The sequence below is a fragment of the Dendrobates tinctorius genome, unplaced genomic scaffold, assembly GCF_039654945.1.
Source record: "Dendrobates tinctorius isolate UK_male_01 unplaced genomic scaffold, ASM3965494v1 ptg000254l, whole genome shotgun sequence".
NCBI lineage: Eukaryota > Metazoa > Chordata > Amphibia > Anura > Dendrobatidae > Dendrobates > Dendrobates tinctorius.
The window spans coordinates 1,204,239-1,217,303 of NW_027361921.1; the positions used below are offsets into that span (position 1 = coordinate 1,204,239).

The 13,065-nt window shown below is 34.9% G+C and overlaps 12 non-coding genes across 12 annotated transcripts; all 12 read left to right on the forward strand.

Annotated features, from left to right (window-relative positions):
* Nucleotides 1–23: 23 nt before the first annotated feature.
* On the forward strand, nt 24–97 carry TRNAT-CGU (transfer RNA threonine (anticodon CGU)). Its single transcript has one exon. It is a non-coding gene; the product is annotated as a tRNA-Thr (tRNA).
* Nucleotides 98–1,621: 1,524 nt separating this feature from the next.
* On the forward strand, nt 1,622–1,695 carry TRNAT-CGU (transfer RNA threonine (anticodon CGU)). Its single transcript has one exon. It is a non-coding gene; the product is annotated as a tRNA-Thr (tRNA).
* Nucleotides 1,696–2,418: 723 nt separating this feature from the next.
* TRNAT-CGU (transfer RNA threonine (anticodon CGU)) lies at nt 2,419–2,492 on the forward strand. The gene has a single exon. It is a non-coding gene; the product is annotated as a tRNA-Thr (tRNA).
* A 1,413-nt stretch (nt 2,493–3,905) lies between these two features.
* Nucleotides 3,906–3,979, forward strand: TRNAT-UGU (transfer RNA threonine (anticodon UGU)). The gene has a single exon. It is a non-coding gene; the product is annotated as a tRNA-Thr (tRNA).
* Nucleotides 3,980–4,703: 724 nt separating this feature from the next.
* TRNAT-CGU (transfer RNA threonine (anticodon CGU)) lies at nt 4,704–4,777 on the forward strand. Its single transcript has one exon. It is a non-coding gene; the product is annotated as a tRNA-Thr (tRNA).
* A 611-nt stretch (nt 4,778–5,388) lies between these two features.
* On the forward strand, nt 5,389–5,462 carry TRNAT-CGU (transfer RNA threonine (anticodon CGU)). The gene has a single exon. It is a non-coding gene; the product is annotated as a tRNA-Thr (tRNA).
* Nucleotides 5,463–6,187: 725 nt separating this feature from the next.
* On the forward strand, nt 6,188–6,261 carry TRNAT-CGU (transfer RNA threonine (anticodon CGU)). Its single transcript has one exon. It is a non-coding gene; the product is annotated as a tRNA-Thr (tRNA).
* Nucleotides 6,262–7,675: 1,414 nt separating this feature from the next.
* TRNAT-UGU (transfer RNA threonine (anticodon UGU)) lies at nt 7,676–7,749 on the forward strand. The gene has a single exon. It is a non-coding gene; the product is annotated as a tRNA-Thr (tRNA).
* Nucleotides 7,750–8,473: 724 nt separating this feature from the next.
* On the forward strand, nt 8,474–8,547 carry TRNAT-CGU (transfer RNA threonine (anticodon CGU)). The gene has a single exon. It is a non-coding gene; the product is annotated as a tRNA-Thr (tRNA).
* A 611-nt stretch (nt 8,548–9,158) lies between these two features.
* Nucleotides 9,159–9,232, forward strand: TRNAT-CGU (transfer RNA threonine (anticodon CGU)). Its single transcript has one exon. It is a non-coding gene; the product is annotated as a tRNA-Thr (tRNA).
* Nucleotides 9,233–9,957: 725 nt separating this feature from the next.
* TRNAT-CGU (transfer RNA threonine (anticodon CGU)) lies at nt 9,958–10,031 on the forward strand. Its single transcript has one exon. It is a non-coding gene; the product is annotated as a tRNA-Thr (tRNA).
* A 2,751-nt stretch (nt 10,032–12,782) lies between these two features.
* On the forward strand, nt 12,783–12,856 carry TRNAT-CGU (transfer RNA threonine (anticodon CGU)). Its single transcript has one exon. It is a non-coding gene; the product is annotated as a tRNA-Thr (tRNA).
* Nucleotides 12,857–13,065: the final 209 nt, after the last annotated feature.

A 13,065-nucleotide genomic window follows, 5' to 3' on the forward strand; every position in this document is an offset into this window, starting at 1 on the left:
AAATATTCACATATGGATCATGTGGTGCTGTAGCTTAGTTGGTTAAAGCGCCTGTCTCGTAAACAGGAGATCCTGAATTCAACTCTCAGCAGTTCCTTGTTTTCATCTTCTCAAGAATAAGCTTCCTATCTTAAAGCAGGTGTTTTACCTGTGTGCAAACTCAAATTTGCCATTTTTCCAGCCCTACTGATAGTGCAATTGTGAGATTAAGTATCTCATCTAAATGCTGAAAAGGAAGTAAGACTGCTTCAAGCTTGACAATTTAACCAATGGATTTTATTTTGAAATGCCTCCACTTTCCGCATCTGACTCTCTAAGCAGTCTTTCCAATATATCACATCTTTTTGTGATGTAGCCAAGTTGGTCAAAGAGCCTGTTTAGTAAACAGAAAATCTTGATTTCGAATGTCAGCAGTGCTTTCCTTTCTTCATGTCAGTTTGGGGCTGTTAGTCGAAAAAGAGGACTTTCACTTTTGTTTGACATCAACCATGTCTTTCCCAAATCCCTAATAAAGTGCAATTGAGAGAAAAAAACTTTCTGCTTTTGAAATGCTCTAAAAGGAATTAGATGAAATAAGTTTCTTTAGAGAATATAGGATGGCTTCAAGCATTACAAATTAAAACCAGTGGAATTTGAGTGAAAAAAAAAATTTACTTTTGAAATGCTCTAAAAGGAATTAGATGAAATAACTTTCTTTAGAGAATATAGGATGGGCTCAAGCATTACAAATTAAAACCAGTGGAATTACACATTAGAGCCTACAAATTTTCATAGCAGTTTTCTGAAAAAGCAGAATAATAAATATTCACATATGGATCATGTGGTGCTGTGGCTTAGTTGGTTAAAGCGCCTGTCTAGTAAACAGGAGATCCTGAATTCAACTCTCAGCTGTACCTTGTTTTCATCTTCTCAAGAATAAGCTTCCTTTCTTAAAGCATGTGTTTTACCTGTGTGCAAACTCAAATTTGCCATTTTTCCAGCCCTACTCATAGTGCAATTGTGAGACTAAGTATCTCATCTAAATGATGAAAAGGAAGTAAGACTGCTTCAAGCTTGACAATTTAACCAATGGATTTTATTTTGAAATGCCTCCACTTTCCGCATCTGACTCTCTAAGCAGTCTTTCCAATATATCACATGTTTTTGTGATTTAGCCAAGTTGGTCAAAGAGCCTGTATAGTAAACAGAAAATCTTGATTTCGAATGTCAGCAGTGCTTTCCTTTCATCATGTCAGTTTGGGGCTGTTAGCCGAAAAAGAGGACTTTCATTCTTGTTTGACATCAAACATGTCTTTCCCAAAGCCCTAATAAAGTGCAATTGAGAGAAAAAAACTTTCTGCTTTTGAAATGCTCTAAAAGGAATTAGATGAAATAAGTTTCTTTAGAGAATATAGGATGGCTTCAAGCATTACAAATTAAAACCAGTGGAATTTGAGTGAAAAAAAAAATTTGCTTTTGAAATGCTCTAAAAGGAATTAGATGAAATAACTTTCTTTAGAGAATATAGGAAGGGCTCAAGCATTACAAACTAAAACCAGTGGAATTACACATTAGATGCTACAAATTTTCATAGCAGTTTTCTGAAAAAGCATAATAATAAATATTCACATATGGATCATGTGGTGCTGTAGCTTAGTTGGTTAAAGCGCCTGTCTCGTAAACAGGAGATCTTGAGTTCAACTCTCAGCAGTACCTTGTTTTCATCTTCTCAAGAATAAGCTTCCTATCTTAAAGCAGGTGTTTTACCTGTGTGCAAACTCAAATTTGCCATTGTTCCAGCCCTACTCATAGTGCAATTGTGAGATTAAGTATCTCATCTAAATGCTGACAAGGAAGTAAGACTGCTTCAAGCTTGACAATTTAACCAATGGATTTTATTTTGTAATGCCTCCACTTTCCGCATCTGACTCTCTAAGCAGTCTTTCCAATATATCACATCTTTTTGTGATTTAGCCAAGTTGGTCAAAGAGCCTGTTTAGTAAACAGAAAATCTTGATTTCGAATGTCAGCAGTGCTTTCCTTTCTTCATGTCAGTTTGGGGCTGTTAGCCGAAAAAGAGAACTTTCACTTTTGTTTGACATCAAACATGTCTTTCCCAAAGCCCTAATAAAGTGCAATTGAGAGAAAAAAACTTTCTGCTTTTGAAATGCTCTAAAAGGAATTAGATGAAATAAGTTTCTTTAGAGAATATAGGATGGCTTCAATCATTACAAATTAAAACCAGTGGAATTTAAGTAAAAAAAAATTTGCTTTTGAAATGCTCTAAAAGGAATTAAATGAAATAACTTTCTTTAGAGAATATAGGATGGGCTTAAGCATTACAAATTAAAACCAGTGGAATTACACATTAGATGCTACAAATTTTCATAGCAGTTTTCTGAAAAAGCCGAATAATAAATATTGACAGATGGATCATGTGGTGCTGTAGCTTAGTTGGTTAAAGCGCCTGTCTCGTAAACAGGAGATCCTGAGTTCAACTCACAGCAGTACCTTGTTTTCATCTTCTCAAGAATAAGCTTCCTATCTTAAAGCAGGTGTTTTACCTGTGTGCAAACTCAAATTTGCCATTGTTCCAGCCCTACTGATAGTGCAATTGTGAGATTAAGTATCTCATCTAAATGCTGAAAAGGAATTAAGACTGCTTCAAGCTTGACAATTTAACCAATGGATTTTATTTTGAAATGCCTCCACATTCCGCATCTGACTCTCTAAGCAGTCTTTCCAATATATCACATCTTTTTGTGATTTAGCCAAGTTGGTCAAAGAGCCTGTTTAGTAAACAGAAAAATTTGATTTCGAATGTCAGCAGTGCTTTCCTTTCTTCATGTCAGTTTGGGGCTGTTAGTCGAAAAAGAGGACTTTCACTTTTGTTTGACATCAAACATGTCTTTCCCAAATCCCTAATAAAGTGCAATTGAGAGAAAAAAACTTTCTGCTTTTGAAATGCTCTAAAAGGAATTAGATGAAATAAGTTTCTTTAGAGAATATAGGATGGCTTCAAGCATTACAAATTAAAACCAGTGGAATTTGAGTGAAAAAAAAATTTGCTTTTGAAATGCTCTAAAAGGAATTAGATGAAATAACTTTCTTTAGAGAATATAGGATGGGCTCAAGCATTACAAATTAAAACCAGTGGAATTACACATTAGACGCTACAAATTTTCATAGCAGTTTTCTGAAAAAGCAGAATAATAAATATTCACATTTGGATCATGTGGTGCTGTGGATTAGTTGGTTAAAGCGCCTGTCTCATAAACAGGAGATCTTGAGTTCAACTCTCAGCAGTACCTTGTTTTCATCTTATCAAGAATAAGCTTCCTATCTTAAATCACGTGTTTTACCTGTGTGCAAACTCAAATTTGCCATTGTTCCAGCCCTACTGATAGTGCAATTGTGAGATTAAGTATCTCATCTAAATGCTGAAAAGGAAGGAAGTAAGATTGCTTCAAACTTGACAACTTAACCAATGGATTTTATTTTGAAATCCCTCCACTTTCCGCATCTGACTCTCTAAGCAGTCTTTCCAATATATCACATCTTTTTGTGATGTAGCCAAGTTGGTCAAAGAGCCTGTTTAGTAAACAGAAAATCTTGATTTTGAATGTCAGCAGTGCTTTCCTTTCTTCATGTCAGTTTGGGCTGTTAGCCAAAAAAGAGGACTTTCACTTTTGTTTGACATCAAACATGTCTTTCCCAAAGCCCTAATAAAGTGCAATTGAGAGAAAAAAACTTTCTGCTTTTGAAATGCTCTAAAAGGAATTAGATGAAATAAGTTACTTTAGAGAATATAGGATGGCTTCAATCATTACAAATTAAAACCAGTGGAATTACACATTAGATGCTACAAATTTTCATAGCAGTTTTCTGAAAAAGCAGAATAATAAATATTCACATTTGGATCATGTGGTGCTGTGGCTTAGTTGGTTAAAGCGCCTGTCTTGTAAACAGGAGATCCTGAGTTCAACTCTCAGCAGTACCTTGTTTTCATCTTCTCAAGAATAAGCTTCCTGTCTTAAAGCAGGTGTTTTACCTGAGTGCAAACTCAAATTTGCCATTGTTCCAGCCCTACTGATAGTGCAATTGTGAGATTAAGTATCTCATCTAAATGCTGAAAAGGAATTAAGACTGCTTCAAGCTTGACAATTTAACCAATGGATTTTATTTTGAAATGCCTCCACATTCCGCATCTGACTCTCTAAGCAGTCTTTCCAATATATCACATCTTTTTGTGATTTAGCCAAGTTGGTCAAAGAGCCTGTTTAGTAAACAGAAAATCTTGATTTCGAATGTCAGCAGTGCTTTCCTTTCTTCATGTCAGTTTGGGGCTGTTAGTCGAAAAAGAGGACTTTCACTTTTGTTTGACATCAAACATGTCTTTCCCAAATCCCTAATAAAGTGCAATTGAGAGAAAAAAACTTTCTGCTTTTGAAATGCTCTAAAAGGAATTAGATGAATTAAGTTTCTTTAGAGAATATAGGATGGCTTCAAGCATTACAAATTAAAACCAGTGGAATTTGAGTGAAAAAAAAATTTGCTTTTGAAATGCTCTAAAAGGAATTAGATGAAATAACTTTCTTTAGAGAATATAGGATGGGCTCTAGCATTACAAATTAAAACCAGTGGAATTACACATTAGATGCTACAAATTTTCATAGCAGTTTTCTGAAAAAGCAGAATAATAAATATTCACATTTGGATCATGTGGTGCTGTGGCTTAGTTGGTTAAAGCGCCTGTCTCGTAAACAGGAGATCCTTAGTTCAACTCTCAGCAGTACCTTGTTTTCATCTTATCAAGAATAAGCTTCCTATCTTAAATCAGGTGTTTTACCTGTGTGCAAACTCAAATTTGCCATTGTTCCAGCCCTACTGATAGTGCAATTGTGAGATTAAGTATCTCATCTAAATGCTGAAAAGGAAGTAAGACTGCTTCAAACTTGACAACTTAACCAATGGATTTTATTTTGAAATGCCTCCACTTTCCGCATCTGACTCTCTAAGCAGTCTTTCCAATATATCACATCTTTTTGTGATGTAGCCAAGTTGGTCAAAGAGCCTGTTTAGTAAACAGAAAATCTTGATTTCGAATGTCAGCAGTGCTTTCCTTTCTTCATGTCAGTTTGGGCTGTTAGCCGAAAAAGAGGACTTTCACTTTTGTTTGACATCAAACATGTCTTTCCCAAATCCCTAATAAAGTGCAATTGAGAGAAAAAAACTTTCTGCTTTTGAAATGCTCTAAAAGGAATTAGATGAAATAAGTTTCTTTAGAGAATATAGGATGGCTTCAATCATTACAAATTAAAACCAGTGGAATTACACATTAGATGCTACAAATTTTCATAGCAGTTTTCTGAAAAAGCAGAATAATAAATATTCACATTTGGATCATGTGGTGCTGTGGCTTAGTTGGTTAAAGTGCCTGTCTCGTAAACAGGAGATCCTGAGTTCAACTCTCAGCAGTACCTTGTTTTCATCTTCTCAAGAATAAGCTTCCTGTCTTAAAGCAGGTGTTTTACCTGAGTGCAAACTCAAATTTGCCATTGTTCCAGCCCTACTCATAGTGCAATTGTGAGATAAAGTATCTCATCTAAATGCTGAAAAGGAATTAAGACTGCTTCAAGCTTGACAATTTAACCAATGGATTTTATTTTGAAATGCCTCCACATTCCGCATCTGACTCTCTAAGCAGTCTTTCCAATATATCACATCTTTTTGTGATTTAGCCAAGTTGGTCAAAGAGCCTGTTTAGTAAACAGAAAATCTTGATTTCGAATGTCAGCAGTGCTTTCCTTTCTTCATGTCAGTTTGGGGCTGTTAGTCGAAAAAGAGGACTTTCACTTTTGTTTGACATCAAACATGTCTTTCCCAAATCCCTAATAAAGTGCAATTGAGAGAAAAAAACTTTCTGCTTTTGAAATGCTCTAAAAGGAATTAGATGAAATAAGTTTCTTTAGAGAATATAGGATGGCTTCAAGCATTACAAATTAAAACCAGTGGAATTTGAGTGAAAAAAAAAATTTGCTTTTGAAATGCTCTAAAAGGAATTAGATGAAATAACTTTCTTTAGAGAATATAGGATGGGCTCAAGCATTACAAATTAAAACCAGTGGAATTACACATTAGATGCTACAAATTTTCATAGCAGTTTTCTGAAAAAGCAGAATAATAAATATTCACATTTGGATCATGTGGTGCTGTGGCTTAGTTGGTTAAAGCGCCTGTCTCGTAAACAGGAGATCCTGAGTTAAACTCTCAGCAGTACCTTGTTTTCATCTTCTCAGGAATAAGCTTCCTATCTTAAAGCAGGTATTTTGCCTGAGTGCAAACTCAAATTTGCCATTGTTCCAGCCCTACTGATAGTGCAATTGTGAGATTAAGTATCTCATCTAAATGCTGAAAAGGAATTAAGACTGCTTCAAGCTTGACAATTTAACCAATGGATTTTATTTTGAAATGCCTCCACATTCCGCATCTGACTCTCTAAGCAGTCTTTCCAATATATCACATCTTTTTGTGATTTAGCCAAGTTGGTCAAAGAGCCTGTTTAGTAAACAGAAAATCTTGATTTCGAATGTCAGCAGTGCTTTCCTTTCTTCATGTCAGTTTGGGGCTGTTAGTCGAAAAAGAGGACTTTCACTTTTGTTTGACATCAAACATGTCTTTCCCAAATCCCTAATAAAGTGCAATTGAGAGAAAAAAACTTTCTGCTTTTGAAATGCTCTAAAAGGAATTAGATGAAATAAGTTTCTTTAGAGAATATAGGATGGCTTCAAGCATTACAAATTAAAACCAGTGGAATTTGAGTGAAAAAAAAAATTTGCTTTTGAAATGCTCTAAAAGGAATTAGATGAAATAACTTTCTTTAGAGAATATAGGATGGGCTCAAGCATTACAAATTAAAACCAGTGGAATTACACATTAGACGCTACAAATTTTCATAGCAGTTTTCTGAAAAAGCAGAATAATAAATATTCACATTTGGATCATGTGGTGCTGTGGATTAGTTGGTTAAAGCGCCTGTCTCATAAACAGGAGATCTTGAGTTCAACTCTCAGCAGTACCTTGTTTTCATCTTATCAAGAATAAGCTTCCTATCTTAAATCACGTGTTTTACCTGTGTGCAAACTCAAATTTGCCATTGTTCCAGCCCTACTGATAGTGCAATTGTGAGATTAAGTATCTCATCTAAATGCTGAAAAGGAAGGAAGTAAGATTGCTTCAAACTTGACAACTTAACCAATGGATTTTATTTTGAAATCCCTCCACTTTCCTCATCTGACTCTCTAAGCAGTCTTTCCAATATATCACATCTTTTTGTGATGTAGCCAAGTTGGTCAAAGAGCCTGTTTAGTAAACAGAAAATCTTGATTTTGAATGTCAGCAGTGCTTTCCTTTCTTCATGTCAGTTTGGGCTGTTAGCCAAAAAAGAGGACTTTCACTTTTGTTTGACATCAAACATGTCTTTCCCAAAGCCCTAATAAAGTGCAATTGAGAGAAAAAAACTTTCTGCTTTTGAAATGCTCTAAAAGGAATTAGATGAAATAAGTTTCTTTAGAGAATATAGGATGGCTTCAATCATTACAAATTAAAACCAGTGGAATTACACATTAGATGCTACAAATTTTCATAGCAGTTTTCTGAAAAAGCAGAATAATAAATATTCACATTTGGATCATGTGGTGCTGTGGCTTAGTTGGTTAAAGCGCCTGTCTTGTAAACAGGAGATCCTGAGTTCAACTCTCAGCAGTACCTTGTTTTCATCTTCTCAAGAATAAGCTTCCTGTCTTAAAGCAGGTGTTTTACCTGAGTGCAAACTCAAATTTGCCATTGTTCCAGCCCTACTGATAGTGCAATTGTGAGATTAAGTATCTCATCTAAATGCTGAAAAGGAATTAAGACTGCTTCAAGCTTGACAATTTAACCAATGGATTTTATTTTGAAATGCCTCCACATTCCGCATCTGACTCTCTAAGCAGTCTTTCCAATATATCACATCTTTTTGTGATTTAGCCAAGTTGGTCAAAGAGCCTGTTTAGTAAACAGAAAATCTTGATTTCGAATGTCAGCAGTGCTTTCCTTTCTTCATGTCAGTTTGGGGCTGTTAGTCGAAAAAGAGGACTTTCACTTTTGTTTGACATCAAACATGTCTTTCCCAAATCCCTAATAAAGTGCAATTGAGAGAAAAAAACTTTCTGCTTTTGAAATGCTCTAAAAGGAATTAGATGAAATAAGTTTCTTTAGAGAATATAGGATGGCTTCAAGCATTACAAATTAAAACCAGTGGAATTTGAGTGAAAAAAAAATTTGCTTTTGAAATGCTCTAAAAGGAATTAGATGAAATAACTTTCTTTAGAGAATATAGGATGGGCTCTAGCATTACAAATTAAAACCAGTGGAATTACACATTAGATGCTACAAATTTTCATAGCAGTTTTCTGAAAAAGCAGAATAATAAATATTCACATTTGGATCATGTGGTGCTGTGGCTTAGTTGGTTAAAGCGCCTGTCTCGTAAACAGGAGATCCTTAGTTCAACTCTCAGCAGTACCTTGTTTTCATCTTATCAAGAATAAGCTTCCTATCTTAAATCAGGTGTTTTACCTGTGTGCAAACTCAAATTTGCCATTGTTCCAGCCCTACTGATAGTGCAATTGTGAGATTAAGTATCTCATCTAAATGCTGAAAAGGAAGTAAGACTGCTTCAAACTTGACAACTTAACCAATGGATTTTATTTTGAAATGCCTCCACTTTCCGCATCTGACTCTCTAAGCAGTCTTTCCAATATATCACATCTTTTTGTGATGTAGCCAAGTTGGTCAAAGAGCCTGTTTAGTAAACAGAAAATCTTGATTTCGAATGTCAGCAGTGCTTTCCTTTCTTCATGTCAGTTTGGGCTGTTAGCCGAAAAAGAGGACTTTCACTTTTGTTTGACATCAAACATGTCTTTCCCAAATCCCTAATAAAGTGCAATTGAGAGAAAAAAACTTTCTGCTTTTGAAATGCTCTAAAAGGAATTAGATGAAATAAGTTTCTTTAGAGAATATAGGATGGCTTCAATCATTACAAATTAAAACCAGTGGAATTACACATTAGATGCTACAAATTTTCATAGCAGTTTTCTGAAAAAGCAGAATAATAAATATTCACATTTGGATCATGTGGTGCTGTGGCTTAGTTGGTTAAAGTGCCTGTCTCGTAAACAGGAGATCCTGAGTTCAACTCTCAGCAGTACCTTGTTTTCATCTTCTCAAGAATAAGCTTCCTGTCTTAAAGCAGGTGTTTTACCTGAGTGCAAACTCAAATTTGCCATTGTTCCAGCCCTACTCATAGTGCAATTGTGAGATAAAGTATCTCATCTAAATGCTGAAAAGGAATTAAGACTGCTTCAAGCTTGACAATTTAACCAATGGATTTTATTTTGAAATGCCTCCACATTCCGCATCTGACTCTCTAAGCAGTCTTTCCAATATATCACATCTTTTTGTGATTTAGCCAAGTTGGTCAAAGAGCCTGTTTAGTAAACAGAAAATCTTGATTTCGAATGTCAGCAGTGCTTTCCTTTCTTCATGTCAGTTTGGGGCTGTTAGTCGAAAAAGAGGACTTTCACTTTTGTTTGACATCAAACATGTCTTTCCCAAATCCCTAATAAAGTGCAATTGAGAGAAAAAAACTTTCTGCTTTTGAAATGCTCTAAAAGGAATTAGATGAAATAAGTTTCTTTAGAGAATATAGGATGGCTTCAAGCATTACAAATTAAAACCAGTGGAATTTGAGTGAAAAAAAAAATTTGCTTTTGAAATGCTCTAAAAGGAATTAGATGAAATAACTTTCTTTAGAGAATATAGGATGGGCTCAAGCATTACAAATTAAAACCAGTGGAATTACACATTAGATGCTACAAATTTTCATAGCAGTTTTCTGAAAAAGCAGAATAATAAATATTCACATTTGGATCATGTGGTGCTGTGGCTTAGTTGGTTAAAGCGCCTGTCTCGTAAACAGGAGATCCTGAGTTAAACTCTCAGCAGTACCTTGTTTTCATCTTCTCAGGAATAAGCTTCCTATCTTAAAGCAGGTATTTTGCCTGAGTGCAAACTCAAATTTGCCATTGTTCCAGCCCTACTGATAGTGCAATTGTGAGATTAAGTATCTTATCTAAATGCTGAAAAGGAATTAAGACTGCTTCAAGCTTGACAATTTAAACAATGGATTTTATTTTGAAATGCCTCCACTTTCCGCATGTGACTCTCTAAGCAGTCTTTCCAATATATCGCATCTTTTTGTGATTTAGCCAAGTTGGTCAAAGAGCCTGTTTAGTAAACAGAAAATCTTGATTTCGAATGTCAGCAGTGCTTTCCTTTCTTCATGTCAGTTTGGGGCTGTTAGCCGAAAAAGAGGACTTTCACTTTTGTTTGACATCAAACATGTATTTCCCAAAGCCCTAATAAAGTGCAATTGAGAGAAAAAAACTTTCTGCTTTTAAAATGCTCTAAAAGGAATTAGATGAAATAAGTTTCTTTAGAGAATATAGGATGGCTTCAAGCATTACAAATTAAAACCAGTGGAATTTGAGTGAAAAAAAAATTGCTTTTGAAATGCTATAAAAGGAATTAGATGAAATAACTTTCTTTAGAGAATATAGGATGGGCTCAAGCATTACAAATTAAGACCCGTGGAATAACACATTAGATGCTACAAATTTTCATAGCAGTTTTCTGAAAAAGCAGAATAATAAATATTCACAAATGGATCATGTGGTGCTGTGGCTTAGTTGGTTAAAGCGCATGTTTTGTAAACAGGAGATCCTGAGTTCTACTCTCAGCAGTACCTTGTTTTCATCTTCTCAAGAATAAGCTTCCTATCTTAAAGCAGGTGTTTTACCTGTGTGCAAACTCAAATTTGCCATTGTTCCAGCCCTACTCATAGTGCAATTGTGAGACTAAGTATCTCATCTAAATGATGAAAAGGAAGTAAGACTGCTTCAAGCTTGACAGTTTAACCAATGGATTTTATTTTGAAATGCCTCCATTTTCCGCATCTGACTCTCTAAGCAGTCTTTCCAATATATCGCATCTTTTTGTGATTTAGCCAAGTTGGTCAAAGAGCCTGTTTATTAAACAGAAAATCTGAATGTCGAAAATCGAATGTCAGCAGTGCTTTCCTTTCTTCATGTCAGTTTGGGGCTGTTAGCCGAAAAAGAGGACTTTCACTTTTGTTTGACATCAAACATGTCTTTCCCAGAGCCCTAATAAAGTGCAATTGAGAGAAAAAAACTTTCTGCTTTTGAAATGCTCTAAAAGGAATTAGATGAAATAAGTTTCTTTAGAGAATATAGGATGGCTTCAATCATTACAAATTAAAACCAGTGGAATTTAAGTAAAAAAAAATTTGCTTTTGAAATGCTCTAAAAGGAATTAGATGAAATAACTTTCTTTAGAGAATATAGGATGGGCTCAAGCATTACAAATTAAAACCAGTGGAATTACACATTAGATGCTACAAATTTTCACCAAGTTGGTCAAAGAGCCTGTTTAGTAAACAGAAAATCTTGATTTTGAATGTCAGCAGTGCTTTCCTTTCATCATGTCAGTTTGGGTCTGTTAGCCGAAAAAGAGGACTTTCATTCTTGTTTGACATCAAACATCTCTTTCCCAAAGCCCTAATAAAGTGCAATTGAGAGAAAAAAACTTTCTGCTTTTGAAATGCTCTAAAACGAATTAGATGAAATAAGTTTCTTTAGAGAATATAGGATGGCTTCAAGCATTACAAATTAAAACCAGTGGAATTTGAGTGAAAAAAAAAATTTGCTTTTGAAATGCTCTAAAAGGAATTAGATGAAATAACTTTCTTTAGAGAATATAGGAAGGGCTCAAGCATTGCAAACTAAAACCAGTGGAATTACACGTTAGATGCTACAAATTTTCATAGCAGTTTTCTGAAAAAGCAAAATAATAAATATTCACATATGGATCATGTTGTCCTGTGGCTTAGTTGGTTAAAGCGCCTGTCTCGTAATCAGGCGGTCCTGGGTTCAACTCTCAGCAGTACCTTTTTTCATCTTCTCAAGAATAAGCTTCCTATCTTAAATCAGGTGCTTTACCTGTGTGCAAACTCAAATTTGCAATTGTTCCAGCCCTACTCATAGTGCAATTGTGAGATTAAGTATCTCACAATCTCACAATCTAAATGCTGAAAAGGAAGTAAGACTGCTTCAAGCTTGACAATTTAACCAATGGATTTTATTTTGAAATGCCTCCACTTTCCGCATCTGACTCTCTAAGCAGTCTTTCCAATATATCACATCTTTTTGTGAATAAACCAAGTTGGTCAAAGAGCCTGTTTAGTAAACAGAAAATCTTGATTTCGAATGTCAGCAGTGCTTTCCTTTCATCATGTCAGTTTGGGGCTGTTAGCCGAAAAAGAGGACTTTCATTCTTGTTTGACATCAAACATGTCTTTCCCAAAGCCCTAATAAAGTGCAATTGAGAGAAAAAAACTTTCTGCTTTTGAAATGCTCTAAAAGGAATTAGATGAAATAAGTTTCTTTAGAGAATATAGGATGGCTTCAAGCATTACAAATTAAAACCAGTGGAATTTGAGTGAAAAAAAAATTTGCTTTTGAAATTCTCTAAAAGGAATTAGATGAAATAACTTTCTTTAGAGAATATAGGATGGGCTCAAGAATTACAAACTAAAACCAGTGGAATTACACATTAGATGCTACAAATTTTCATAGCAGTTTTCTGAAAAAGCAGAATAATAAATATTGACATATGGATCATGTGGTGCTGTAGCTTAGTTGGTTAAAGCGCCTGTCTCGTAAACAGGAGATCCTGAGTTCAACTCTCAGCAGTACCTTGTTTTCATCTTCTCAAGAATAAGCTTCCTATCTTAAAGCATGTGTTTTACCTGTGTGCAAACTCAAATTTGCCATTGTTGCAGCCCTACTCATAGTGCAATTGTGAGATTAACTATCTCATCTAAATGCTGAAAAGGAAGTAAGACTGCTTCAAGCTTGACAATTTAACCAATGGATTTTATTTTGAAATGCCTCCACTTTCCGCATC